This window comes from Pinus tabuliformis, chromosome 3_2 (assembly GCF_031772625.1).
Source record: "Pinus tabuliformis cultivar Carrire ecotype Pingquan chromosome 3_2, CPIR1, whole genome shotgun sequence".
NCBI lineage: Eukaryota > Viridiplantae > Streptophyta > Pinopsida > Pinales > Pinaceae > Pinus > Pinus tabuliformis.
In genome coordinates, this window is record NC_142302.1 from 359,374,445 (window position 1) to 359,400,546 (window position 26,102).

A 26,102-nucleotide genomic window follows, 5' to 3' on the forward strand; every position below is an offset into this window, starting at 1 on the left:
TGTATTCCGTGAGGACATTACATAGTTTCCACCTCAAACGGGGGTAGAATTTTCGATTGAGTTAGTGTCAGGGGTAGCTCTAGCATCGAAAGAATCTTACAAGATGAGCACACCTGAGTTAGTTGAGTTAAAGCTATAGTTGAAGGAAATGTTGGACAAGGGATACATTGGGCCAAGTGTATCACCATGGGGCGCACCGGTCTAGTTCATGAAGAAGAAAGATGGTACTCTCTGATTAGGCATTAACTACAAGAAGTTGAATAACATGACTATTAAGAACATGTACCCTTTGTCGAGGATTGATGACTTGTTCAATTAGCTGAAGGGAGTAGTAATGTTGTCGAAGATTGACTTGAGATCTAGATACCATCAGGTACACATCAAAGAGGAGGACATTTACAAAATTATGTTTAGGTCCAGGTATGGGCATTATGAGTTTGTTGTTGTTCCATTTGGCTTAAATAATGCTCCAGATACATTCATGTGGTTGATGAATAGTGTGTTGCATCCATTTGGATAAGTTTGTTATTGTGTTCATTGATGATATACTGGTATATTCTAAACTCAAGGAAGAGCAGGCCAAGTACTTAGTAGTAGTATTGAGGTTGTTGAGAGAGCATCAATTGTATGCTAATCTCAACAAGTGTAGTTCTATTCAGACTGAGGTGCACTACTTGGGGTATGTTGTCTCCAAGGAAGGAATTGCATTAGATCCAGAGAACATAAGGGAAATCATTGAGTGGGTAGCTCCTAAGAGTGTGGACGAGGTGAGATATTCATGGATCTGGTAGGATATTATAGGAGGTTCATCAAGAAATTCTTGCAGATTGTTTATCCCATTACATCCTTGCAGAGGAAAGGTAAGAAGTTCGAATGGACTAAGGAGTGTGAAGTTAGCTTTGAGAATCTTAAGTAGTGGTTTACGCAGGCACCGGTACAACATATTGGAGATCTGCATAAATGGTTTGTGGTATGCACAAATTATTGCAATTAAGGACTTGGTGGAGTCCTTATGCGAGATGGACATGTGGTATGTTATGAGTCCCAGAAATTAAATGAGCACAAGAAGAACTACTCGACACATGATCTTGAGTTATTAGCGATTATACATGCACTAAAGATGTGGAGGCACTATCTTCTTGGCAGGCATTTTGTGCTTACTAGTGATCACATTTGGTTGAGGTATTTGTTTGATCAGCGGAATTTGAATGCCAGGCAGGATAGACGATTGGCCATGATCAATGAATTTGATTTCTAGATCAGGCACATCACTTGGCATTTGTGAGCTCTTATGGAATAAGCTTACAGAATATGACCTTGCAAGCAGGATAATAGGATGTCAGGTATATGGATATTGTGCGTAGGTTGCAGTAGGGTGATAATACATGTATAGGTATAGGTCATGGTAAAGGTACATGTACAGGTGCAGGTACAAGTACATGTAGTGGTACAGGGACAGGTTGCAGTACAGTTACAGGTTCAAGTGCAGGTGCACAGGGCATGGATTATTGTAACATTGTAAACTTTGAAACGGGAACTATAAACTCAAAATGGGAACTCTGGCCAAAAAACCCCAAAAAAACATCAAAAATAGTGCTAAAAACGAAAAGTGTGTATACTGGAACGATGTTTTTATCTTTGAGGCGTTAATTTTGAACATGTTTTAAAAATGGCAGTGACTACGAAATTTACTATGAAATTTTCGTGCAAAATATAGTTTCAAAATGAAAGTGATGATACTGGAATAATGATTTTTTTTTTTAGGGTCAATTTTCAAAAATTTTAAAAAATGCTAATAAAACCAAATTTTTATGTGTCAAACAAAGTTGTTTATGAGGAAAAAAACACATTAATGTTTTTGGTAGAATATCATTTTTCTTTCCTAAGTATAAATTTAACATGTTTTCAACCATAACATGTTAGATACAAAAGAAATTGAAATTTTTTCAACTATAAAATTAAAAAACCATGACATTATGAACAAATTACATCACTGAATGAATTCAAAAGTCATTGTTACACAAAAATATAGTCACCATGATTATTTGCAGTCAGTATGGGTCTATCATCACTTGTATTGTCCTCCTAAGCAAGTCTCAGACCTCAGCTCTTCAAGTCAAGCTTTGGAAATGAGAGAAATAAAAATCAATGTAACTCTGGTTCCGCACTTTCTCTCACTGTCACCTGCGGTCCCACACCTTTTGTTTACAAAAACTGCGGACCTGCCCGCTCTGTCCCTAATGGTGTAGGTGCGGACCCCTGTGAAAGTCAAAAGGCGCAAGTTTTATCTTAAAAAACTCACTTTGGGTTAATTCTAGAAGTTTCTAGAAGGAATTTTGATGTGGATTGTTCGTTCTGAGGTGGTTCATGCATCCCAAAAGAGAAGGAGCTAATCCCTTGATGAGAGGAGCTATCCCTTTGAAGGAGGGCTTTATCCCTTTGAAGGAGGACCTAGTAACCTCCCTCCATTGCACTATAAATACAGGCATTGGGCTGGTTGCTAAGGAGGGTAGAAGCTGAACATTTTTTAGGGTAAATGATGGTGAAATCAAGACTTCCTAGTTGAGCTTAAGAGGAGAGATCACATACCTTTTTGGCTTCATTGGGGAGTGAGTGAAACTTGTCAAAGTAGAGGAGACTTCTTGCTGGACCCTGGGAGGAGCTTGTACAATGTCAAGGCAAAGGTTGTAAAGTTCTTCTTCTTTTGAATTAATACAATCAAACTCATTTTTCTCAACAAGTATCTCATGTTATTTGTTTCATGGACTCCTTGAATTTCATGTTAAATATGTTTTATGCAATTGGCTTTTCGGGTGTTATTTAATTTGTTTGCCTTGTTTGTGTTTGCAGATTCGCGACAAAGGAGCTCATTTGGATTGAAGAAGAGAGGGCATCCACAAGCTTGCGTTGGACCTAAGGTAGGCCCTAAAACACTTGTTTGCCATTGTTTATTAAAGCATATTTAGAGAAAGATAGTGTCTGGTTGGTTTGCTTGTCATTAGGTCTTCTTTAGATTCTAGGAAGGTTTATCTTGTCCGCAAGATCGACTTATTCCGTGTGACAAAATGGCGACTCCGTTGGGGAATTGATTGTTTTCCTTGTTTTTACTTTGACCTGAGAACTTGTATTTTTGTTTCTGTTTTTGGCTTGTTGTGTGTAAAATTGGGTAGAGCTTGTAGATCCAGGGTTATTTTTTGTTTTTCATAGCTTTGGGAGAGGACCGCACCCTAGTCGTTTGACACAGTGCATACCTACCCGCAGCTTGGCTTTTAGCACAGAGCGGGACCGCACCTATGTCAACTGTGGGCTTGCGGACCCTGTCAAAATTTTGAAAAACCTAAGATTTCCTCTCTTAGTCAGCTTAGTGTTTGTTTAGAAATTGTTATCCACTATCCAGACCTGCATATAACTTGTCAGAAGCTTTCCTTAGGTTGATTTCGTTAGCGTTAGGGTTTTAGGTGAAATTCCTAGGAGTTTTGCTTGTTGGGTTTGTTTTTCATTTTGGTTGTGTAGTGGCTCTGAGCTTAGAAGCTGTAGGGACTTCAGATCACCTTAGTGTCTACCAGCCTTCTTATGAGTCTGACCATTTATGAAATCTCCCCTTGTTGAGGAATCCGCTTTGAGTTTTCTCTTTACAAAACTTCGAAAAGCTTGTGTTTGAAAGTTTGGATTTTCATTTTCAAAAAGAAAACAAAATTGGTTGTTCTTGACTTATTTGTGATTCTGCATAAATTGGTCCTTAGCTTACATCTAGCTAAGTAAAACATCCTTAAAAAAGACTTTTAGTAGGCTTTGACTTCAAATAGGTTTTTATAATTTATAGATCTCAAAGTTAGTCATTTTCATTAGTTTTGAGTGTTTTATAAGAAAATATAAAAATCTCTTTTGAAAAAAGTTTGTTTTGTAGTGTTTGAGTGCTTTGAAACGAAAAGGGAAATTTTTGTGAAATAACTAGTTGTCTCGTTTTGAGTGCATTGGAAAAGGCAAAAGCTCTTCTTTTAATTTGTTTGATTGAGAAAGATTTGTGTTTACAAAGTATTTGCATTCTCAAACTCTTTCTTAGTTTAGAAGTTCATCGAAGAGAAAAAGATTGTTTAAATCATCTTAGGTGCATTTTTAGTGATTTTGAGTCGAGTCTTCATACCATGAGTTTCATCTCCGCACCTTTTGACTTAAACAAAAACCAATAAAAATAACGCTTAAAGTAAAATTCATCTAGTAACATTTTTATTTCTAGGGCTCTGATACATCAACTTAGCTTAGGCTAGTGTCTTGGAGTAGGAGAGTAATTAACTCTCCAAGACAGTAAAAACAAACAAGTAGCTGTATCTTGTGGTAGGGAAGAAATCCAATTGTTGCATTTATGCTCTGGGAAAGATCATCTTAAAGGAGAAGCATGAGATCATGTCCGAACCAGTGTGGGAATCAATCCTTCCACATTGGGAACGACGCCAGATATTCACGTATTAAAAATGGTAAACCTCGGATTAACCATTGTCGACGAGCCTGGGGTCACTTGTTGGTAAACCTTGGATTATGTCAAGGAGCCTTCAAGGGGATTGAGCTTGCTACTCTGCCCTTGCGTGCATATCGGATCGTAGACTGTTCCCCCAGGTATATTTGTTTCAGTTGGTAACCTTAGTGGCCATACAGTGGTGGGAAGATCCCACTGTACCTGGAGTAGACGTCGACTAGAGTCACTTGGATTTTTTGGGTGGGTTCTCTTCACTCGAGATGGTTAAGTGGAGGAACTTGTGCCAGTCTATTCATTAAGTAGGTTTCCAGGGTAACCGTTCCAACCGCCATTTCTGTATTGAACTCTGCGACGTTGGATTTCATCACCAACTAGTGTTTTCAGTACGGAAAGTTACTGTTTGTATGTGTTTGATCTCCTAGATTCTTTAGGCATGTGATTCAAATTTGTTTGGTTCTTTAGAGACTTTAGGTGGTTTTCATTGAGATTTTACTTTGTTTGCATGTGAAGTAGTTAAAAGTCTTTAACTGTGGCTGAATTACCAAGGTAGTCCCGTAGACTTCGGGGTCAGTCTCCTGAGTTTGGAAACGTGGCTGAGTTACTGAGGAAGTCCCGTAGACTTCGGGGCCAACCTCCTGAGGAAGTACCAAGCCAACTTGAAGGCTTGAAAGTCCTCGTAACTCCTAGAGACAGTAGATTTTGGTCACCTGAAGAAGGAGAATCTTCTTTGATTGTACATCCTGATTTTCAACCGTTAGTGGCAGATTATAATCCACAGTCAGTGTCTGTTTCCGAAGTTACTGGTAGCTTTTCATCTACTAGTGATATAGGTGAGGAACCTGAAATATCCGAGCCTGAAAGTGAATTTGCTGCTACTCCGACATCGGGGTTTGTTTCTCCAACTTCTAGTGGTCCTGGTTCACCTAGGGTAGAAAGAGTAATCACCCAAGATCTTCCTTCTGGACTTATTGCTATTGAAGAACTTGCTCTGGAAGAAGAAGTAGGCATCCCTATCCCTGAAAATCAACCTGTTATTGAGCTAAGGGAGCGTGAATCAATTTTTTACAGTCCACCTAGGAGCAGTTCTTGGTATCTTTCTTTGACTAATTTCTTAGAAAACTCAGGGTTAAGTTTTTCACCACCTCTCGCTCCTTATCACCCAACACCTAGAGGTTATTATACTCCCGTAAATATGTCAGGACAGTCATCCATGTTTACTCAATCGCCTGAATCCTTTTTGTACGATGGTCCTTCTGTTCCCTCCGGGTATCAGTCCCTTTCTGGTACTTTTTCGGGAGCATCTCCTCAATCCATCGAGCAAGGGTTATTAACTGGAAGCAATGGTACTAAGCCATTGAGCGTAGAAGACATTCTTATGATGTCAGGTTCTATTCCCAATCCTCAACCTCAAGGTGGCTAGTTACCACCTGGGGGGGCAGCCTCAATTAACGCCTGGGGGGAAACCTCAAGGTACACAATTTTCATCTGGGGGGCAACCTTAAGGACAGTACATACCTATGGGACAGTACGTTCCTCAAGGTCAACCCTAGACTCAATATGTACCCCAAAGTCAACCCCAGTATCAATTTATACCTCAAGGTCAACCCCAATATCAGTACGTGCCTCAAGGGTATCAACCCCAAGGTCAGTACTCGAACCAAGGTTTCCAACCACCTTCCGGTCAAACGTATGTTCAAGGAACGGGAAATGTACCTTTAATTATCAATCCTACCCTCAACCTGGTTATGGTCCTCAGTATTCTCAACCTGTTATGGGTCAGTACCCCAGAATGAATATAGTGTGGGATCCATCGTAAACTCAACAGGTGTTGCAGCCAAGTGTATAGTTGCCATCTCAAACTAGACAACCCTTAGTTTCTGGTTCACCCCAGCAACCAGTTCAGTCAAACATTCAAACTTCTGTACCTTCGGTAGTTTCTCAACCTGGGCCTAGTACACCTCGTACTCCGCCTCAAACGACTGCTACAACTGTCGCAACATCTGTTCAATCTACCCCACCTACTTCTGGAGTATCGACAGCTCTGGTTTCTACTGTTCCTGTATCTACTCCTCAGACATCTTTACCACTGTCTGGATCTACGATTCAAACTTCGGTTCAGATGCCTGTAGGACAACCTGGTTCAAGTAGGGTTGTCACAAGTCAACCACAATTTACTTATCAACCGTACCAGGGACAGTACCAATTCGGTCCTGCTGTGCAGCAGCCAATCTATCAGTGTCAACTGTATCCTGGGTACACTTATCAACAACCTCAACAACCCCAGTACGGTCCGGTTAATCCTAGTTTTCCGGGAGGATACAATATCCCGAACGCAATTCCTATTCCTAGTTATCCTAGATATCCTCCTCTTGGGGCCGGTCTCATAACCCAGAGTTTTAGGGATCCTAATCGGCAGTTACCGTTTATCGCAACTTTGGACTTGCCTGACTTGTCACGCCTAACGAACGATCCCATTAATTATCTTCTGTTTTGGCCGCCAATGCCGAATAAGTTGCCTAGTGACATTCCCAAGTTCGAAGGTAAATCAGGAGAAGACCCGTCGAACCATGTGATGACTTACCACCTCTGGTGTGCGTCTAACTCCATTTCAGATGATTCAATCCGTCTTAGACTTTTCCAGCACACTCTAATTGGTCTCGCGGCCAAGTGGTACATTGAGTTACCACGAGGCACTTTTTATAATTTTAGTCAGCTAGCTACCTCGTTTTTAACTCATTTTTAGTTGCCAGTCCGATATGACAATGGCACGGAATTGTTAACTTCGTTAAAACAATCGACGTCTATTTATATTTCAGATCATATTCATGAGTGGAGACGTCGACGGCGTTTAGTTAAGGTATTTATTTCAGATCCGATTTTGGCCGAGTGGTTTGTAAAATCTTTGTTGCCAAAGATCACTGAAGATGTAGCTAAAGCTGGAGTTGTTACTGAGGAGCAAGTAATTGCTCAAGCACAATACCTTGACTTGGTCTATACTCAGTCAGGTACGTTACACGAAAAAATCCCCGATCTTCCCAAGCAAAATCAAATCGCTGCAACTCCTTCGGGATCTCATGCCGCCGATGGTATGATTGGTACAGTTAACACTAAAAGTAAGAAGAAATCTTCCAAGAATTCTTCTCCCATCATAACCTTTCCTGATTCCCCAATAGGAGATTCTTCTGCAGAGGTTTCCGCTGATATTCACGTTGTAGAGTCATCTACAGCCAAATCAAAATCCGGTGGGAAGAAAAAAGGAAAGAAGAAGAATAAAACGGACAAAAGTTCAAAGGAGAAACCTGAAAAGGCGGAACCCAATGATGAAAAGTGCAAACCTCGTTATCCTTGTCTCATTTGTGACGATGAACATTTTACAAGAGACTGCCCTCATCATGCAAAGGTTGCGAAGATTGTCAAGGGTTCCCAAACTCCTGCTGTTTTGAAGGATCCTTTTCCAGCTCAAGACAGTAAGATGATAGGTTCGTCCTCGAGTGCCAATGAAGAACCCATACTGATGATGTCCCATGTTAGGATTGCGACTTGATCACAAGATTATGGTAGTAAAAGTCCCGTTGATGGTAAAGAAGCAGAATCTTCTCATTCTAATCCATCAACCTCAGCTCCCAGTTCCAATCCACTACAGATTGAGAAACCTAATCCAGACTTGGTAATCAAACCGCCCACCAAGGGTATACTTCGAAAGTCAGCTTTCAATCCACATGCGAGAGCGGCTCAGAATTATAACATTGTTGAGGATTTAGCTGTTTCACCCTCAGCAATGTCGGCTTTGGAAGTGCTGCAATCATGTCCAACACAACGTAAATTACTTTTGTTGGCTATAGGAGCTGTTGACGTTCAGGACTCGAACCTAATGATTTTCGATCTAGAAAATAGTACACCGCGTTTGCCTCATCAAATGGCTTTCCAAATTCCAGTGATAGTAAAAAACAGGCCTATTCATCAGACTGTAATTGATGAGGGAGCCTCAACGTGTATTATGTCGATACAGTGTTGGATATCGCTTGGTTCTCCTTCGCTAAATCAATCCCCGACGATTCTAAAGGCCTTTGACAACCGTGGGTTTCATCCTTTTGGCATTCTACAGGATCTGCCTATAGGGGTTGAAGGAAAAACCATTAGTCTAGATGTGGAGGTGGTTGATGCCCCTCTAGATTACAACCTTCTCTTGGGTCGAAGTTGGTCTTACGCTATGACAGCGGTCATTTCATCGGTCTTTCGAGTAATAAAGTTTCCACATAATGGAAAGATCGTAACAATAGATCAGCTGGCCTACTTTTCATCCGACCCAGCCTCTTCTGAGAGTATTCAGCATGTCGGTAAAACGACTATCCCATATAAGGATGTTGGAGTAGGACTAGTTAAAGATGCCGGTTTACTGGGAACTTTTCCTTTTCCTCCAATCAACGCATTGTCTTCATTTGCAACTATTCATATGATTACATCAAACACCATTGTTTATGATGATCCTTGGATCATTCCTTCTGAATCTGAGATAGACTCATTTGGTAACACCATGCCTTTGAGTCCATATGAAATTGCCTATGAAGTCGTGCAGTGATTTGCCGACCCATATTCAACCGAAAATGACTTCATGAATGTGGTCCGTGAGGAGTCACTTTTCACATCAAGCTTGGATTTAATCACGTTTTCTAAACTTGTTCACTCCGATGAGCAAGTTCATGAAATCCTATGTGTAGATGATTTACCATGGGAAGATCTCCATCACAGATCTTCATTTTTACCCGAGGATGATCGTTTTGAAAATGATTTCTCATCAATTTTTACGACTGAATATGTCAAGGAACCTCAGAATCCAATGAAACATCCCTATTCAGAGTTAAATTTGGGAAACATCTCTCGAAACTTTCCTATTCACATTTCGGTTAAGCCCGGAATTGTTGAGAACATTCATATAGTTGCCTCGTGTACAGATGACGAAATTCAACTATATAAGGCCCTATTTCAAGAATTCCGTGACGTGTTTGCCTGGTCCTATGAGGAAATGCCAGGAATTGATCCTGCGATTGTTATTCATGAGATCAAAACCCAGATGCTAAACCCGTCCGGCAACGTTTGTGTCAGATTCACCCATGAAAAGCTGCTGCAATTAAAGCAGAAGTTGAAAAACTATTGAAAGGAGGTTTCATTTATCCGATCCCGTTAACGGATTGGGTATCGAATATTGTTCCGGTTAACAAAAAACAGGGAACAATAAGAATATGCATCGACTACAGGGACATTAATCGAGCCTGTCCAAAGGACAATTACCCAACTCCCTATATCGATCAAATCATTGATGATTGTGCCGGCAGCGAAATATTCTCCTTCATGGACGGTTTTTCCGGATACAATCAAATCAATATTCTACCTGCCGATCAACCAAAAACGGCTTTCATTTGTCCATGGGGGACATTTGCTTATTCCAAGTTACCTTTTGGGCTTAAGAATTCCGTAGTAACTTTTCAAAGGGCGATGTCTTATGCGTTTCATGACATCAAGCACATTGTGCAACCCTATCTTGATGATTTGCCTGCTCATTCATTACATCGAGTTGATCATCTCGTCCATTTACGAGCAATCTTTATGAGGTGTAGGCATTATCAGATTTGGTTGAACCCACACAAATGTGTCTTCTGTATAGAAACGGGTTGATTGTTGGGGTTTGTAGTTTCGAAAGCCGGCATTCGCGTTGATCCCTCGAAGGTTGAAGCTATCATCAAATTGCCTCCTCCTTCGGGTCTTCGCCAACTCCAAAGTTTGCAAGGGAAAGCAAACTTTTTATGACGATTCATTCCTAACTACACCGAGGTGACAAAGGGTTTTACCTGGTTGTTGAAACAGAATACTCCATTCCATTGGGATGAGATAGCTCAGAAATCTTTTGATGCACTCAAACACGCGTTGACCCATGCACCGTTGTTGCATCCTCCCAACTACAACTAGGATTACTTCTTGTATCTCGCTGCCTCTCATTCCACCATTGGAATGGTCTTAGTTCAGGAAGATGAATTCGGAACTGAACATGTGATATATTACCTTAGTCGAACTTTAAATCCAACTGAGCTAAAATACTCACATGTGGAGAAATTGGCATTGGCAGCCGTTCAAGCTGTCCAACGTTTTCGTCACTACATTTTACTACGTAAAACTACAGTAATTTCGGATTGCAACCCTATGATCTACATTTTGACCAAGAAATTGCTAGGGGGCAAGTACTCTAAATGGATTGTTATCCTGCAGGAGTTCGACTTGGAATTTGAGAAATCCAAGTCTAAGAAATCTTTAGTTTTTGCGGAGTTAATGTGTGACTTCCCGCGTGCTGACACGGAAACTGTGGCGGAGGAGCCCATTGCAGACGAATCCTTGTTTCTAATTATCACTTTAGATCCGTGGTATGGGGATATCATCGTTTATCTCTAGACCCAATCCTTTCGGCCAGAAATTTCACGGTCAGAACGTCGAAAAATTCGATTCCAGTCCCAACAATTCAGGAGAAGTCTTTGCTGCCTTTGTCTTTTTCCGTGCAGTTGGCTTCTCCTGGGCGCACGACCTCTTGAGTTGGGTCAATTTTGGTGTAGGGTCCATGCGTTCCTCTGTCTCAGCCTCCCCCTGTATGTCCTGCTCTGTGGACATTTCCCTGCCTTCCTTGATCTCTTCAGTGGCCGTGGTTATGGGTTGTGCCGTCTACACTGTCGTTGCTGCCTCAGCCACCTTCTGCTGCGTGGCTGCTTCCCGTTCTTGGTGCTTTCTCTCTGTCAGCTTTGCGATGCGCAGCTTGGTTTCCTTTTTCCGCTGTTGTGTTGCGATCTTTTCCAGTTCTGCCAAGTCCGGAGCATGCCACTCCACAGACCATGTCGCCATTACATCGAAGATTGCATCGTCCGTTGCAATGAACGGAAGCTTCACCCATGTTTGGGTTGGATCCTTTTGCGCCTGGATATAGAGATTATGCATATCTGCCTTGAATTCTGTCGCACTTTGCAAACTTTTATATACTGTTGGGGACAAGCACAACCTGCGATTGATCCATGTTCGGATGCTCACCTTCATGAACACCCAAAACACATTGATGTCGCAAACCCTTATCGCATCTTTTGTTGCCCAGAGCAAGGTGTACCTCACGGCTTCGGGTAAGTTCCTCTCAATGGTTGGAAACTGGCTGTCCTCCAGCAGCTCCCCTGCAACCAACAGGATGGATAAGAGCAACCACGCATAGTGGAAGGTCTTACCCTGCTCTTGGGCCTCCCTACAATTTGTCAAAAATTCATCACAAAAAAACTAAGCCTAGTTGAACTGGACCCCCTCTTCACACTGCTCTGCCAATGCAATTACTGAAGCTAGCACCTCGTATGCTTGGCATTTCCTCATGAGCTTGCTGGCCAGCAGCTGGGTGGCTACATGCACCCCTTAGTCCTTGATGCTCACTATTACATACCCTCGCTTCCTCTTCTCTAGATTCTATTTGGCCTTCATAGCTTCTGTGAGGCCCAAGTCATTGCTCTTTCCTGTGATGGCTGCGAGATTGATTCCTTTGATGGGCAGCCGAGAAATCTGGTGAATTAAATTGGCCATGATGGGAATCGGCTCCTCCAACCAGAGATACCCATCATGTACTAGACACAGTAACTGCCAGATGACAAAAATTGTGATGGGCGTGCGGTGGTAGTGGGGTATCCACCGCAAATGGAGTAACCCAGCCCTCTCCACCCCGTGTAACCATTTATGCTGCAGTCATTTCTCTATGGCCAACTGTGGGAACTTCTCGTTGTTCATGAGGTCCCAGTCTTTGAACTTTATATTCGGTACCCGTCCCAGCAGTAGACTGTCAAACCTTATTTCGTCCGGAAGAAGCGGGGTCTGGAGCACACTCTTCGTGGCCTCCAGGTCCTTTGGTATCTTGGCTGTCCCTTTCCACGGGAGGATGTATGGGGTAACTTTATTGCCGAAGGTACTTGGGAAACATTTTCTGCCTCATCGTCCTATGCTTCAATTTAGGCGATCAGGGCTTGCAAATATTCCTCCTCCTCCTCGGTTTCAACGATGACAGCTTTGCCCTTCTCTGCCATTGACAATTTACTGAATCGTGGGTTCCGTGGTGATACCCAGACTGGCCCCATTGTCTGCTTGTATTTCTGTGGTCATGGCGTGTGTGGGGACTTTGGAACCTCTGGTGTAGCTTCCGGCTCTCCAGGCTCCTCCTAGGTCACATGGAACTCTGGGGTAACCTCCGCGAATCTCACTCTGGTTCTTGCAGCCGTCATCGTTTCTACACTAGATCCGCTTGGTCGCGTACTCATGGGTGGCAAGGTAGCTTGGTGCTCAATGTTCTGTACTCGCTCAAATCTTAAACAACCAAGTGTTGCCCCAAGGCTACCCCAAGGGTTTTTATAGTCACGTTTGAATTTGAATTTTACCATTCCCTCCACTTCTGGGTCATTAATATCTTTCTAGTGGCAGTTCGTCCCAAATCTAGCTCTTAATTCCTGTCTTAATGGCTTGCGGCCCACTCCTTTCTACATTAAATTGGAACTCTTGTCATGAACAGTGACATCAACGGTCACCTCCCAGCCTACCCGCGCAGGAGCACAACCCCTTACATTCGACCGCAACCCTTGTGACATACTGGCCCTGCGCAGAACCTCCTTCCCACGCAACTTGCCTGTAGATTTGTTTATAGTCCCACGCCCTCTTTCAACTACTTGGAGAGCTGAGATTGTGCTTCGTACAGATAGTCAGGTTGTCGCACCCCTGGTGTGAGGACTCAATTTTCCTGCTAGCTCGGGCCGCGGGCACCCTTCAAACACCCTTGCATCCATTAGTGTGTAGCGTTCTTCTTTGTATGGTACGCACCCTTGTTTAGTAAGGTGTGGTTGCAACCATGGTAGCAGGGTCGCAATTCCTTCTAATGCAGTAGTAGGGCTGGCTAGACTTGGTCCCATCATGTTCAGTTTCTCGCGGCTCGCTTGCGCGACTTTGGTTTCCAGTTTGCTGATTTCTTCGTCCAATGTCATGCTTTTCTTCCTTAGTCGTGCCCAAGCTTTGTCGAGTTCGCGAAGTTTCAAGCTCCCCTGCCGAATGGCTTCCTGTAACTGCCTAATTCCTTTACCCAGGTCCTCGCGTCGTGTCCCAACTATGGGAGCTGCAGTCTAACGATTCTTCTCTGCTCTCCTAGTTTCATTTCTTCTCATTGGTGGTGGGGTCATTTCCATGCTCTGGTTTTTGCTTATGGCCATATAGGCCCATCAAATTCCTGGTACGTGCAAGTCCCAGTCAGTTCGTCCCACCTGGTGAACTTTGTCCATGAGTCCGCATAGCTTTTTGAATGCCCCATCGTGGAATATTTGTGGAATGTGTCATGTTCCTTGCCACCACGTCGGGATCTAATTTTCGATCCTTAGTCTAGGGTATGCTTGCACAGCACTCGTTTGTACCCACCAACATAGGTGAGCAAGCAAACTGCTTCATCCTGGCTGTCTGGCTCACGCTTGACGCTGGGGATTTCCAAATTGTAAGCGCATACATCTTCTACATTCATACCAGTTCCCCATAGTCTTCTAAGGTGTATCCCCCCATCGTGCGGGTGTCGCGCACAACGCCCCTTCTAGTGCACCACACCATTGTTGTTATGGTACTGCACTTTCAAATTTGTCTAATAATTCATCCACTCTTGTTACCACATCATATGTTGGCAATTCCCTTGCTTTGGTCGTCACACACTGCAGTGATCTAATCATCATGTTGCAATTCAGCATTGTTACTTCGTGCAACCAGTTCTGCCAGCGTTCTATTTCTTCATCTGAACCTTGAGATTGTTGTTGTTCAACAATGTTTACTTCCTCATCTTCATTTGACACATTTTGTGGCCAAATAAATGGATTTTTCAAAGGTATATCTTCATTTGTTGTTGTTGAAATGATATCACTTTGATTATTGAAAAATGACTCCCACCATATTGAATCAGCAATGTCAAAGTACTCATATGTATATCTAATACATTTTTTAATTTCTTCCAGGCAATCAGAATAATTTATATCTCTGTTTTGTCTGCGTGCATTCTGAACTTCACCAACTGATTGTACTAACGATATTTTTTATGCAAATATTGGATGATCTGGAATGAACTTCAAAAATTGCAAACCTGATGACGGTGCCCATTCTACAGTAGTTGAATACTTCTTGCCCCATATTAGCGTTTTCCCATCAATTTTTTTGATACGAAATTGATGTTGGAAGCTAATGTAATTAAGTTGTTCAATGCATTTCCCCTCACCATATGATCCCAGAATAAACCTTTGCATGTCAACAATTTCTTCCAACACATCAAAAATAGACTCTGGCATGTATGATTTCTTAATACATTCAATTAGTGATGGCAAGCTCCCAACTTCCTTCCTCCTCAATGTGACTGAAAAACGACTGAACATCTGATCAATATGGTCATGAGTGTGCCCAACAAGAAGAAAACCAACCTTTACCTTTTGAAAATTTCTCAATTCAACAAGCATGTTTAGATATCCAAAAACAACCTGATTTTCATTTTCACGGCAAGTGTTGTCCAATTGTAGATACAAAACTTCAGGAAGATTACCAGACCAATGAGAAATCACATCATGAATTATGGTTATGGTCAAATTTGCATCATTATGAATATTTGGAGTTGTGTTGTACACCCTTGGCAACATTTTCTCATTGAAGACCATACAACCAACCAAGTGAAACTGAATAAAATTTTCCTCCTGTAAATTTTTGGGTGTGCGAACAAAATGTGGTAAAAGTGTTTTCTTCTGGTCCATACCATCAATTATCAAACCCAAATATTTATTCGGATTATCATAGCACTTCTTTCGATGCTTGTACAACTTCTTCCTTTCATTTGTTTGTTGTTCGCGATGCTCCTGAAGTTCTTTGACAATTAAATCTACACAACATAAAATAAATTCATTAAGAAACATGTTTTCATAGTTGATGACTATACAATTTTAAAAGTTAAAGTTATGAACGCTTTCCTCTTTTTGAGCCTTCACATTTGTCCCTTTTTTATTTAAGAGAAGCACATGTACTGCAATCCCCATCCTTGTCTTCTTAGGAATACAGACATTGTTGAATTCTTTCTTTCATACCTTCACAAAATATTGATATGTAATAAACTGGCCATGTCCCTCAGCACCTTCTGCATATTCTTTGTATAAGTTGTAGATTTCTCGTCTTAAAAAATTATCTGGAATATGTATTGTCTCTCTATTTGGCATACACTCTCCATGCTTTGAAAAGAAATCTTTCATCCATGACATTGCAGTATTTGATAATGGCCCAAACTGTCTTTTATGACGTACTTCTGAATAAAATGTGGGATCCTTTTCCAAATTTTCTTCAATTCTCAAGAGACGAAAATTCCCAATGGAATGAAACATTTTGAAACCTTTTCTACAGATAAATAATGTCCCAATATGATAATCATAACCTGACAATGTAGATTGCATGCACCCAACTAAATATGAATTTTGCATGCTTTTATTCATTGACAAATATCTCTTCCTTCCTTCTAATGCAAATTTGAAATCCATATGTTTCAAGCAATCTTTTTGGCAACATTCACTTGAAATGAGAGCACCGATAGAACTTCTTCTCGTCAGATATTCTGCTCTACACCTTGTATAACTAGAACAACTTGCATTGATACGAAAAGGTCTGCTCCTACTCCTCAATACAATATTTCTTGGCAACATCTCCATCATTGGATCATCATTTGTATAAGGATTTTCATCATCATTAAGAGGAATGTTATCCACACTATGATCAACTCTGCTTTTCAAATATTGACTTGGAGGATATTCTTCATCTTCTGCTTCTTCAGTGCTACTGTCGTAGTCCTTAGAATTCAGACTGAATGGAAAATCTGACTCGATGTTTAATGGATATTCTTCCTCATGTGCATTGTCAGCGCTACTCTCATAGTCCATAGAATTAGGACTATGTCGACAATGTGACTGACATTTACTTATTGAAGATGCTATATCCTGTCCTTTTTCATTGTTACCTTTATACTCATTACAATTAGGACTAATTGCATCATCCTGTCCTTCATCACTGCTGCTCTCATAGTCCTTAGAATTAGAAATAAGAGGACACAGTGACACTCCATTCTTTTGAAATTCATCATCACGCTCTTCATAACTATTGTTCTCATAGTACAGAGAATTAGGACTAAGTGGACACTGTGACACTCCAATCTTTTGAAATTCATCATCCGACTCTTCATCACTGCTGCTCTCATAGTCCTTAGAATTAGGACTAACTGGACACCGTGACACTCCATACTTTTGAAATTCAACATCATGCTTTTCATCACTACTGCTCTCATAGTCCTTAGAATTAGGACTGAGTGGACACTTTGACACTCCATTCTTTTGAAAATCGTTATCACGCTTTTCATCACTACTGCTCTCATAGTCCTTAGAATTAGGACTAAGTGGACACTTTGACACTCCATTCTTTTGAAAATCGTTATCACGCTCTTCATCACTACTGCTCTCATAGTCCTCAGAATTAGGACTAAGTGGACACTGTGACACTCCATTCTTTTGAAATTTGCCATCATGCTCTTCAAAAATGCTGCTCTCATAGTCCTCAGAATTACGACTAAGTGGAAACCGTGACACTCCGTTCTTCTGAACTTCACCATCATGCTCTTCAAAACTGCTGCTCTCATAGTCCTCAGAATCAGAACTAAGTGGACACCGTGACACTCCGTTCTTTTGAACTTCACCATCATGCTCTTCAAAACTACTGCTCTCATAGTCCTCAGAATTAGGACTAAGTGGACATCGTGACAATCCGTTCTTTTGAACTTCACCATCATGCTCTTCAAAACTGCTGCTCTCATAGTCCTCAGAATTAGGACTAAGTGGACATCGTGACACTCCGTTCTTTTGAACTTCACCATCATGCTCTTCATCACTGCGACTTTCATAGTCCTTAGAAGTAGGACTAAGTGGAATCTGCGACTCTTTATTTATTTGAAAGTCTTCATCCCCTCTTAAATCAGTGTTGCTCTCATAGTCCTTAGAATCAGGACTATGTGGAAGAATTGACTTTCTATTCATATTGGAAGAATTCCCACTATATTCATCGATATGAATAGAGTTGTTACGCGAGGAAGATGTTGATGGTGTATAAATCGAAACTTCACTATCAGAACAATCATCCCTTTCAAATAGAAAATGTTGAATGATACAAATGGAGAGTCCCCTAAAGATATTATATAGCTTAAAGAATGAAATTTTCCCTCCAAAAATTTTCCCTCCAAAAAGTTTCGCGAAAATATTTCCCTCCAAAAAATTTCGCGAAAATATTTCCCTCCAAAAAGTTTGTTAAGTTTATTTACCTTCATTATTTTGTTTTACAATTTATTGAAAAATGTAAACTAAATTTTTTTATGAAATAAATCATTAAAATAAAAATTGTAAACTACAACTTCTACATTAATTATTTTAATAGTTAAAGTATATAATATTTACCAAACAGTTGAATTTTTATTTTTTAGATTTTTATAATATATTCTAAAACAAATTATCCCACATTCAACCCTTTGTAAAACAATTTTACAATATTCACTTTATAATATTTTAAAACAAATTATCCCACATTAACCATACGGTAAAACATCTCCGTAATTTCACATATATATTAAAATTCCATTATCACTATTACTCACATCACATCCAAGCTTTCTGAAAAACGTTGAAAGACTCGTGAATTTGTGGAGCAGCTACATCGCTATCAACAACATATTCAACGAAGAATTTTCGCAATTGAAAGGTAAGTTAAATTTTTTTCCTCAAAGATTTTCTTTTAAATTAATAATTTTTCTGAGCCAAAATAACAATTACATCAGTCGGAAGCATGGTGGGCCCGATCAAACTCAATCGCCCAATACCCGTGGGTGGACCGCCATGGTGTCACGGGGGCGGGGAGCTGGGGCGAGTGAACGGGGTGTGAGGGCATGGGGGGGGATAGGGGGTGTGGGGGTGGCCCAGCAACTCGCCCGCGACGAGCGGGTGAGCTACTAGGGTGGGCGCCACAGCCCGACTCATCCCATACCTCCAACCCCCTTCCCGACACCCTCACTACCTTCACCCACACCTTGCACCCCTGCCCCCTTAATCCCTACCAACCCAACCCACTGCCTGCTCGAGTGCCCTCACCCTTCCCCTTTCCTGGCCCAGTCGCCCTCACAACCCCCCGCGCCCCAACCCTCCCTACCCCCCTGCCAGCCTGGGCACCATGCTAACCCCCTCGCCCGGGCAGCCACACAAACCCCCGCGCCCCAACCCTCTGAACCACCCCCCCCGGGGCCTGGGTACCCTCACCCGCCCCCCGGCCCCGGTGCCCTCACCTACCCTGTGGCCCGGGCACCCTCACCCATCCTCACCCACCACCCCACCCGGCCTGGGTGCCCTCACCTGCCCCCCCGCCCAGGCGCCCTCACCCACCATCAACTGTGCCCCCACCCAGCCCAGGCGCCCTCACCCGCCTCAACCGCCTGGGCACCCTCACCCACCTACCCGCCCGCCTCAACCGCGCCGCCACCTAGCCCGGGTGCCCCACCGACCCGCCTACCCGCCCGGCGCCCTCACCCGCCTGCCCGACGCCCTCGCCTGCCTCACCCGCCTGCCCGACGCCCTCGCCTGCCTCACCCACTCGGGTGCCCTCACCCGACTCACCCACCCGCCCGCCCGCTCGGAGCCCTGACCCGCTTGCCTCCCCGCCTGGGCGCCCTAACCCACCTGCCCTCACCGGCGCCCTAACCCACCCTCCCTCGACTGTGCCACACGGGCCGCCCGCGCCACTGCCTGGCAGGCGGCAGGGTGATTCCAAGAATTGCCCTGCTGCCTGCTGGGTGGGGGCGCGGGCCGCCCGGGTGGCGCCTGCCTCGCCGGTGCTACCCGGGCGGACCGTGCCCCTTCCCGACAGGCGGCAGGGCGATTCCCGGAATCGTCCTGCCGCCTGCCGAGCGGGGGCGCGGGCCGCCTGGGTGGCGCCTGCCTCGGCCGCGCCACCGAAGTGGCCCTCGCCCCTGCCTGACAGGCGGCAGGGCAATTCCCGGAATCGCCCGGCAGGCGAATCGCCCTGCCGGGCGGGGGCGAGGGCCTCTCGGGTGGCACTTGCCTCGCCCCCGCCCGGCAGGCGGCAGGCGATTCCCGGAATCGCCCTGCCGCCTGCCGGGCGGGGGCGAGGGCCGCTCCGGTGGTGCCGGACTTAGCCACGCCACCTGGGCAGTCCTCGCCCCCGCCCGACAGGCGGTAGGGAAATTCTGAGAATCACCGTGCTGCCTGCTGGGCTAGGGCGTGGGCCGCCTGAGTGGCATCGGACTCGACTGCGCCACCCAGGTGGCCCTCGCCCCCGCCCAGCAGGCGGTAGGGCAATTTTGGGAATCGCCCTGTCGCCTGTCGGGCGGGGGCGAGGGAGTGCCACCCGGGCGGCCCACGCTCCCGCCCAGTAGGCGGCAGGGCGATTCCGGGAATCGCCCTGCTGCCTGCCGGGCGGGGATGCGGGCCACCTAGGTGGCACGACCGAGCGCAGGCGCCACCTTGGCAGCCCGTGCCCCCGCCCGACAGGCGGTAGGGAGATTCCTGGAATCGCATTGCCGCCTGCCGGGCAGGGGCGAGGGCCACCCAAGTGGCGCGGATGAGTCCGGTGCCACCCAGGTAGCCCTCGCCCCCGCCCGGCAGGCGACAGGGAGATTCCGGGAATCGCCCTGCCGCCTACCGGGCGGGGGCGAGGGTGATTCCGGTAATCACCCTACCACCTGCCGGGTGGGGGCGAGGGCGATTCCGGGAATCGCCCTGCCGCCTGCTTGGTGGGGGCGAGGGCCGCCTGGGTGGTGCAGCCGAGTGGCTGCACCACACGGGAGGCCCGCGCCCCCGCACGGCAGGGGCGAGGGTCGCCCAGCAAGCAGCAAGGCGATTCCGAGAATCGCCTTGCCACCTGCCTGGGCGATTCCCGGAATCGCCCTGCCGCCTGTTGGGCGGGGGCGCGACCAAGGGAGGGTGTGTGAGGGCACTCGGTGAGGGCGGGCGGGTGAGGGCACCCGGGCTGGGGGGCAGGCGGGTCAGAGCGCCGGGTGCGTGAGGCGGGTGAGGGTGCCGGGGGGGTGGGCCGAGTGAGGGCACCTGGGCGGGCGAGGGCACCTTGGAGGGCGGGCCGGTGAGGGCGCCAGACAGGTGAAGCTGGTGAGCAGGTGAGGGCACCAGGCGGGAGGGCGGGCGAGGCCGGGTGGGGAAGGGCATCGGGCGAGTGAGGCAGGCGAGGCGGCCGAGGGCGCTGGGCGGGCGAGCGGATGAGGACGTCTAGGCGGGGAGGTGGGCAAGGGCACCGGGCGGGGCGGGAGGGCGAGGGCGCCGGGCTGGTGAGGTGGGAGAGGTGGGCGAGGGCGTTGGGCTGGCCAGGCGGGCGACAACGCTGGGTAGCTGGGCGAGCGAGGCAGGCGAGGGCGCTAGGTGGGTGAGGCGGGCGAGGGCACCTGGCGGGCGAGCGGGTGAGGGCACCTGAGTGGGGGAGGCGGGCGGGCGGGTGAGGGCACCGAGCAGGTGAGGCAGGTGAAGGCATCGGGCAGGTGGGCTGGTGAGGGCGCCTAGGCTGAGGGTTGGGGGGGAGGATTGGGGGGGGGGGGCATTGTGGGTGAGGGTGGCTAGGCCGAGGGGGGCATTGGGGGTGTTGGGAGGGTTGGAGAGGGGGGTTGGGGTGGGGCGGGGCGGGGTCGGTGGGTGTGGGCACCAGCACCGGTGGGGGGGGTTGGGTAGGGGGCGCCCGGGCCACCGGGGGGGTTTGGGAGGGTTGGGGTGGGTGGGTGGGTAGGGCAGGCCCGGGGGGGTTGCGAGGGTGCCCAGGCGGGGTGGCAGATGAGGGCACGCGGGCCAGGCAGGGGGGGGGGGGGGTTGGGAGGGTTGGGGCGCATGGGGTTGTGAGGGTGCCCAGGCGGGGGGGTGGGTGAGGGCGCCCGAGGGTGTGGTGGGAGGGTTGGGCTGCAGGGGCACCGACGGGGGGGGGCTGCATGGGCGCCCGCAGGGGGGCCTGGGTGGGCGCGCCTGGGGCGCTGAGGGGTTGGGGTGAGGCGCCATTACATATTTTTTTTGTACTTATTAAAAAAATAGACATTTCATATATATATATATATATAGTTAATTTTGAAATGTTTTATTCGTGATTTACTTTTTTTACACTAGAATGTTAATGCATGCCCTTTTGGAATGGGAGGGGTGGTGAGTGGGGCGATTGTTGATCATACAAATAAAAATTTTATGATATATTTTTGTTGTTAATTTAAGTTAATATGTTTTTATTATTTACTGATTTATATGTTTCTATCTTTCAGGAAAATGGCATCAAAGAGAATTTCAGTAAATCTTTCTGCACCAAAGACTCTTAAAGGTGCATCTTCAAGAAACATTGGTGAATGAAATCCACCTGAGCTCATGACTGCAAATCTTTCAAGTGATAAGAAGATGATTTCAGATTGGAATAATTCGAAACAAGTGAAATTTCTATCAAGAATCTGGTATGTGAAAGAAAAAGAAAGGACAAATGTGAATATATATCTATATATTGATATACAGAATGATAATGGAATTTTTGAGGTGATGGGAAGAGTCATAGATATGTGTTCGATACTGGACATTGAAGTTGTTTACATACTTACAAAGGCTCCCAAGTCACATGAAAGGATTAAATACTGACTATCATATTCATTGTATGACACGAGAGAGGTATCTACAAAGTTGTGTAAACAAATTGTAAATGAGATGACACAAAACATCGTAAGTATTGTTATTTATATTTGTATTTTGCGTTCTTGAAAGTGTCTCGCTATATTTTTTAGCTTTGTTTTTTATTGACATATGATATTTTGTTTGGCAGAATTTTGTTGAAAGTTGTTCAATTAGGTTGGGAGGCATTCATTTCATAGAGCATGATATCATGAAAGTTATCAGCAGTTTTTACTCAGTGTCAGAAGAAGATATGGAAAGTAGGCAAAATGTAGTAATTGATGATGCTACAAGACTACATCCAAGGAATCAGAAAAAAAGGCCTCTAGTGGATAAATCTAGCAAGGGTAAACAAGTTACTTTTGAGAATGATGAAGTTGAAATTGACAGTGAAGCATATGTTGTCATTACTGAAGATGACATTGGAACTGAGAAGAGCCATAAAAAACCAAAAGTAACAATGCCCAAGAATAAATCTGTTGGGAATGTTATGACCAAGAAAAGTAACACTGAAAATTTTGAAGCAGTCATTACTAGCAGTCAAGAACCTAGTGAAACTTCAAAAGAAAGCAGAGAAATCATTACACCAGGAGCTGATTTAGAGGATGGAATTATAAAAACAAAAAAAAATGTCATTCGAGAGAATTTGACAAAGAGAAACTTAATTGATGGTGGTCACACATTTCAGCTTAATGTCAGGCAAACCTATAAAGCAAGTGAAGGACAATGTCAATATCAAGTTAGAAAGCCACATCATCTGCATGTTCACAACTTGAAGACATTGATGAGGTACAATCCATATGCTCATGTGGTTAGTTATGTGCTTCTTGTTGATCCACTTCAAGTTCCCAACAAAGAAGCATTTGACAAGTCAAAATGTTTTGAATACAATTATTATGTGCTTGGGGGGAACCATTCTGTAGAAGCTCAAAGACAATTGATGGATGAATATCCTAATAGCCCACATTTTGAAACAATGAAATGTATCATTTACCCTGGTTTATCAGATACAGAAGCAAAGTTAGTGGCATGGGACCATAATTCAAATAATCAATATAGGATGTCTATGATTTTCGTCCAAAGGGTTAGATTTATTCATAGTGAGTTTGAAGAAAAATGTGGTGGGGATAGGATAAATGTTACTGCAGATTTCCAAAAGGAATGTTGTATGGAAATAGGATATCAAACTGAAGAGAAAACAAATTCAAAAGGTGGAAAAGGAAACAAAAATAGTGATTTATTCAGAGGTGTTGATAACATTTTCCAATTGGCATTTAGAACTTGAGATGTTTGGAAGTTGATTGATGAGATTTTTAGCATGTGGGAAGACATTGCCATTAAAAACCAGAAGGTCAAAAAGTCTAAGTCATTGATATGTGGCGATAGTAAATTAGCTCTTGAAATGAGGCAGCTTCCAGACGATATGACTATCACACCTTGGAGGGCGATGCAAGGAGTGAAAAATGATAAAATTGTCAAAACAATATTATCTCGTGTGAGGTCAGGGGAATTATCATTGGAGGAAATCTCTGAAGAATTTCAAAAGTAAGTTTGTTGAATGGGCTAGACACTATTCAAAATCAATTAATACAAGGCGACTGTGAAGACATTGCTAAACTCATACCTAAAAGCGATTATGCCCTAGTCATTGTAGATATTCCCCATGGTTTCAATATTCCAAACATTGACTATGATAGCGACCCTTATAATTATCAAGATTTTAGTAAAGTGGTTGCGGGATTTGTAGAAGTCACGTCATCACCATTATGGAGATTTGTGACATTTCATTCAGACACACAATTGGCATTGATATTGTCAAGCTTCAAGGGGAAAACAAATTCAAGGATGCAGCTTACATGGTAAGACGTTTAAAATTTATATTTGATTAATGTTGAAAAATTCATTTATGTACAAGGTAATTGAACTTTTACTATTTCATGTTACAGGAAAAAGCCAAATCTTCTTAACAATGAAGATCAACAATTTATAAATGATTGTGAGTTCATTCATATTGATAGTTGGCCAAAAGATGATAGCCATATGTCTATGATTTTTAATCGGGTAGACGGAAAGAGTCATAGCAAACACTGACCTATGATGTTGTTGTGAGAAAACTAACGTATGAAGATAAAGAAGCAAAAGGAGAGATAGTTAACATTTATAAAAAACCACAATTATTGATTAACTATCTTATAGACATTTGTTCAGATGAAGGAGATTGGGTTCTGGATTTATTTTCTGGCTAAGGTAAGTTTTATTATATGGAATTGAATTTCAATATGTTATTTTTTAATTAATATGTCATTGTACTAATTTAGTTCATTATTTCTTTTTTGCTTGATAATAAGGTACAACACTAGCATGTTGCCTTCAAAAAGGAAGAAATTGCATTGCAATTGAAAAAGATCCAAGACAGTGCAGTTTCATTCAGCAAAGAATTAATGCTCTTCAATTTCTTCTAGATGCAATGCAAGAAATTGGGTTGAAGAAAGGGGACTTTAGTGAATCACGTGTGGCAAAAAAGGCAAAGGAACCCCAACCACCATTACATGGAATGTTTGGAAAGACATACATTGGGAGATTCACAGACATCAAAAACCCATTAGAAGAGGAATATGAGCAAAATGAAACAGAAAATATTGTGGAAGAAGACAATGATGAAACTCTAGAGGACGAAGAGTTTGGATTACGTGACATTGTTGATTAAATTTAAGTTATGCTTGTAAATCAAGCTTTGCAATGTTTTGACTTTGACATTTTATGAGAAGAATAAACACTCAATTAGGGTTGTTATACGTTCAATATTTATAATATGTGATTTTCGCATTGATTTTTAAGTTAATCATTATTTTTTGGAAAGAAAAAGTAATTATTATTATTTTTTGACATGAAATTCATAAAAAAAGTTATTATTTTACCATTTTTAGTTAAAATTATCGTATAAAAATTATGATTTTCACATGTCAATTCTAACAAAAAATTATCAAAACATGTAGTTTTTTAGTTATATTTACGTTAAAAATGGTTATTTTTATGTCCATTGTTAAAAAATATTGTTTTTTAGAAACAATTATTTCATGTGGATTGAAAAATTAATTAAGGATGTATAAATATGTAGAATATCGAAAATTCTAAATATTGACCTCCTAATTTAAAAATGCAAAACAATAAAAACCTCACTAAAAAAAAAAAAAAAGTTAAAATTAAAATAAAAAACAAGAAAATGTGAAGAAAACGACCACTTAAAAAATGATCAAATTTACAAAATAATTATTTATGTTTTATACATTAGAAAATTTAAAGCCAAAAAACAGGTCTTTTAAAAAAAGGGGGTGATGCAGAATACTCACTTTTTTAAATCAGCATGAAAATCACTACCATTTTAAAACGATTCTAAAACGTAATGTACATAAAAAAATTAAAGTGCCAAAAACTATGCTCTAAAAAAAACATGTTCCTTCTGCATCACCCCTTTTCACAATCAGGTCACTTTTTTGCTATCTCTACGAAACGGGTAACAGTATCAGTTCCCATTTCAAAGTTTACATTGTTTTGTCTTAAAACAGATGGATTAGTCAGGTTTCGAGACAAGATATATTTACAGGATAGCAATGAGATCAAGAAGGTGATCTTAAGGGAATTTCATGCGAAAACATATTCAGGTCACCCAGGTTATCAGAAGAAACTGACAACGGTGAAGGGATATTACTATTGGCCAAATTTGAAGAGGGATGTAGCAGAGTTTGTTTCTAGATTCTTTGATTGTCAATGAGTGAAGGTAGAGTGTAAACATCGAGGTGGAATTCTACAGCCGATTGCAATTCTAGAGTTGAAATGGGAGG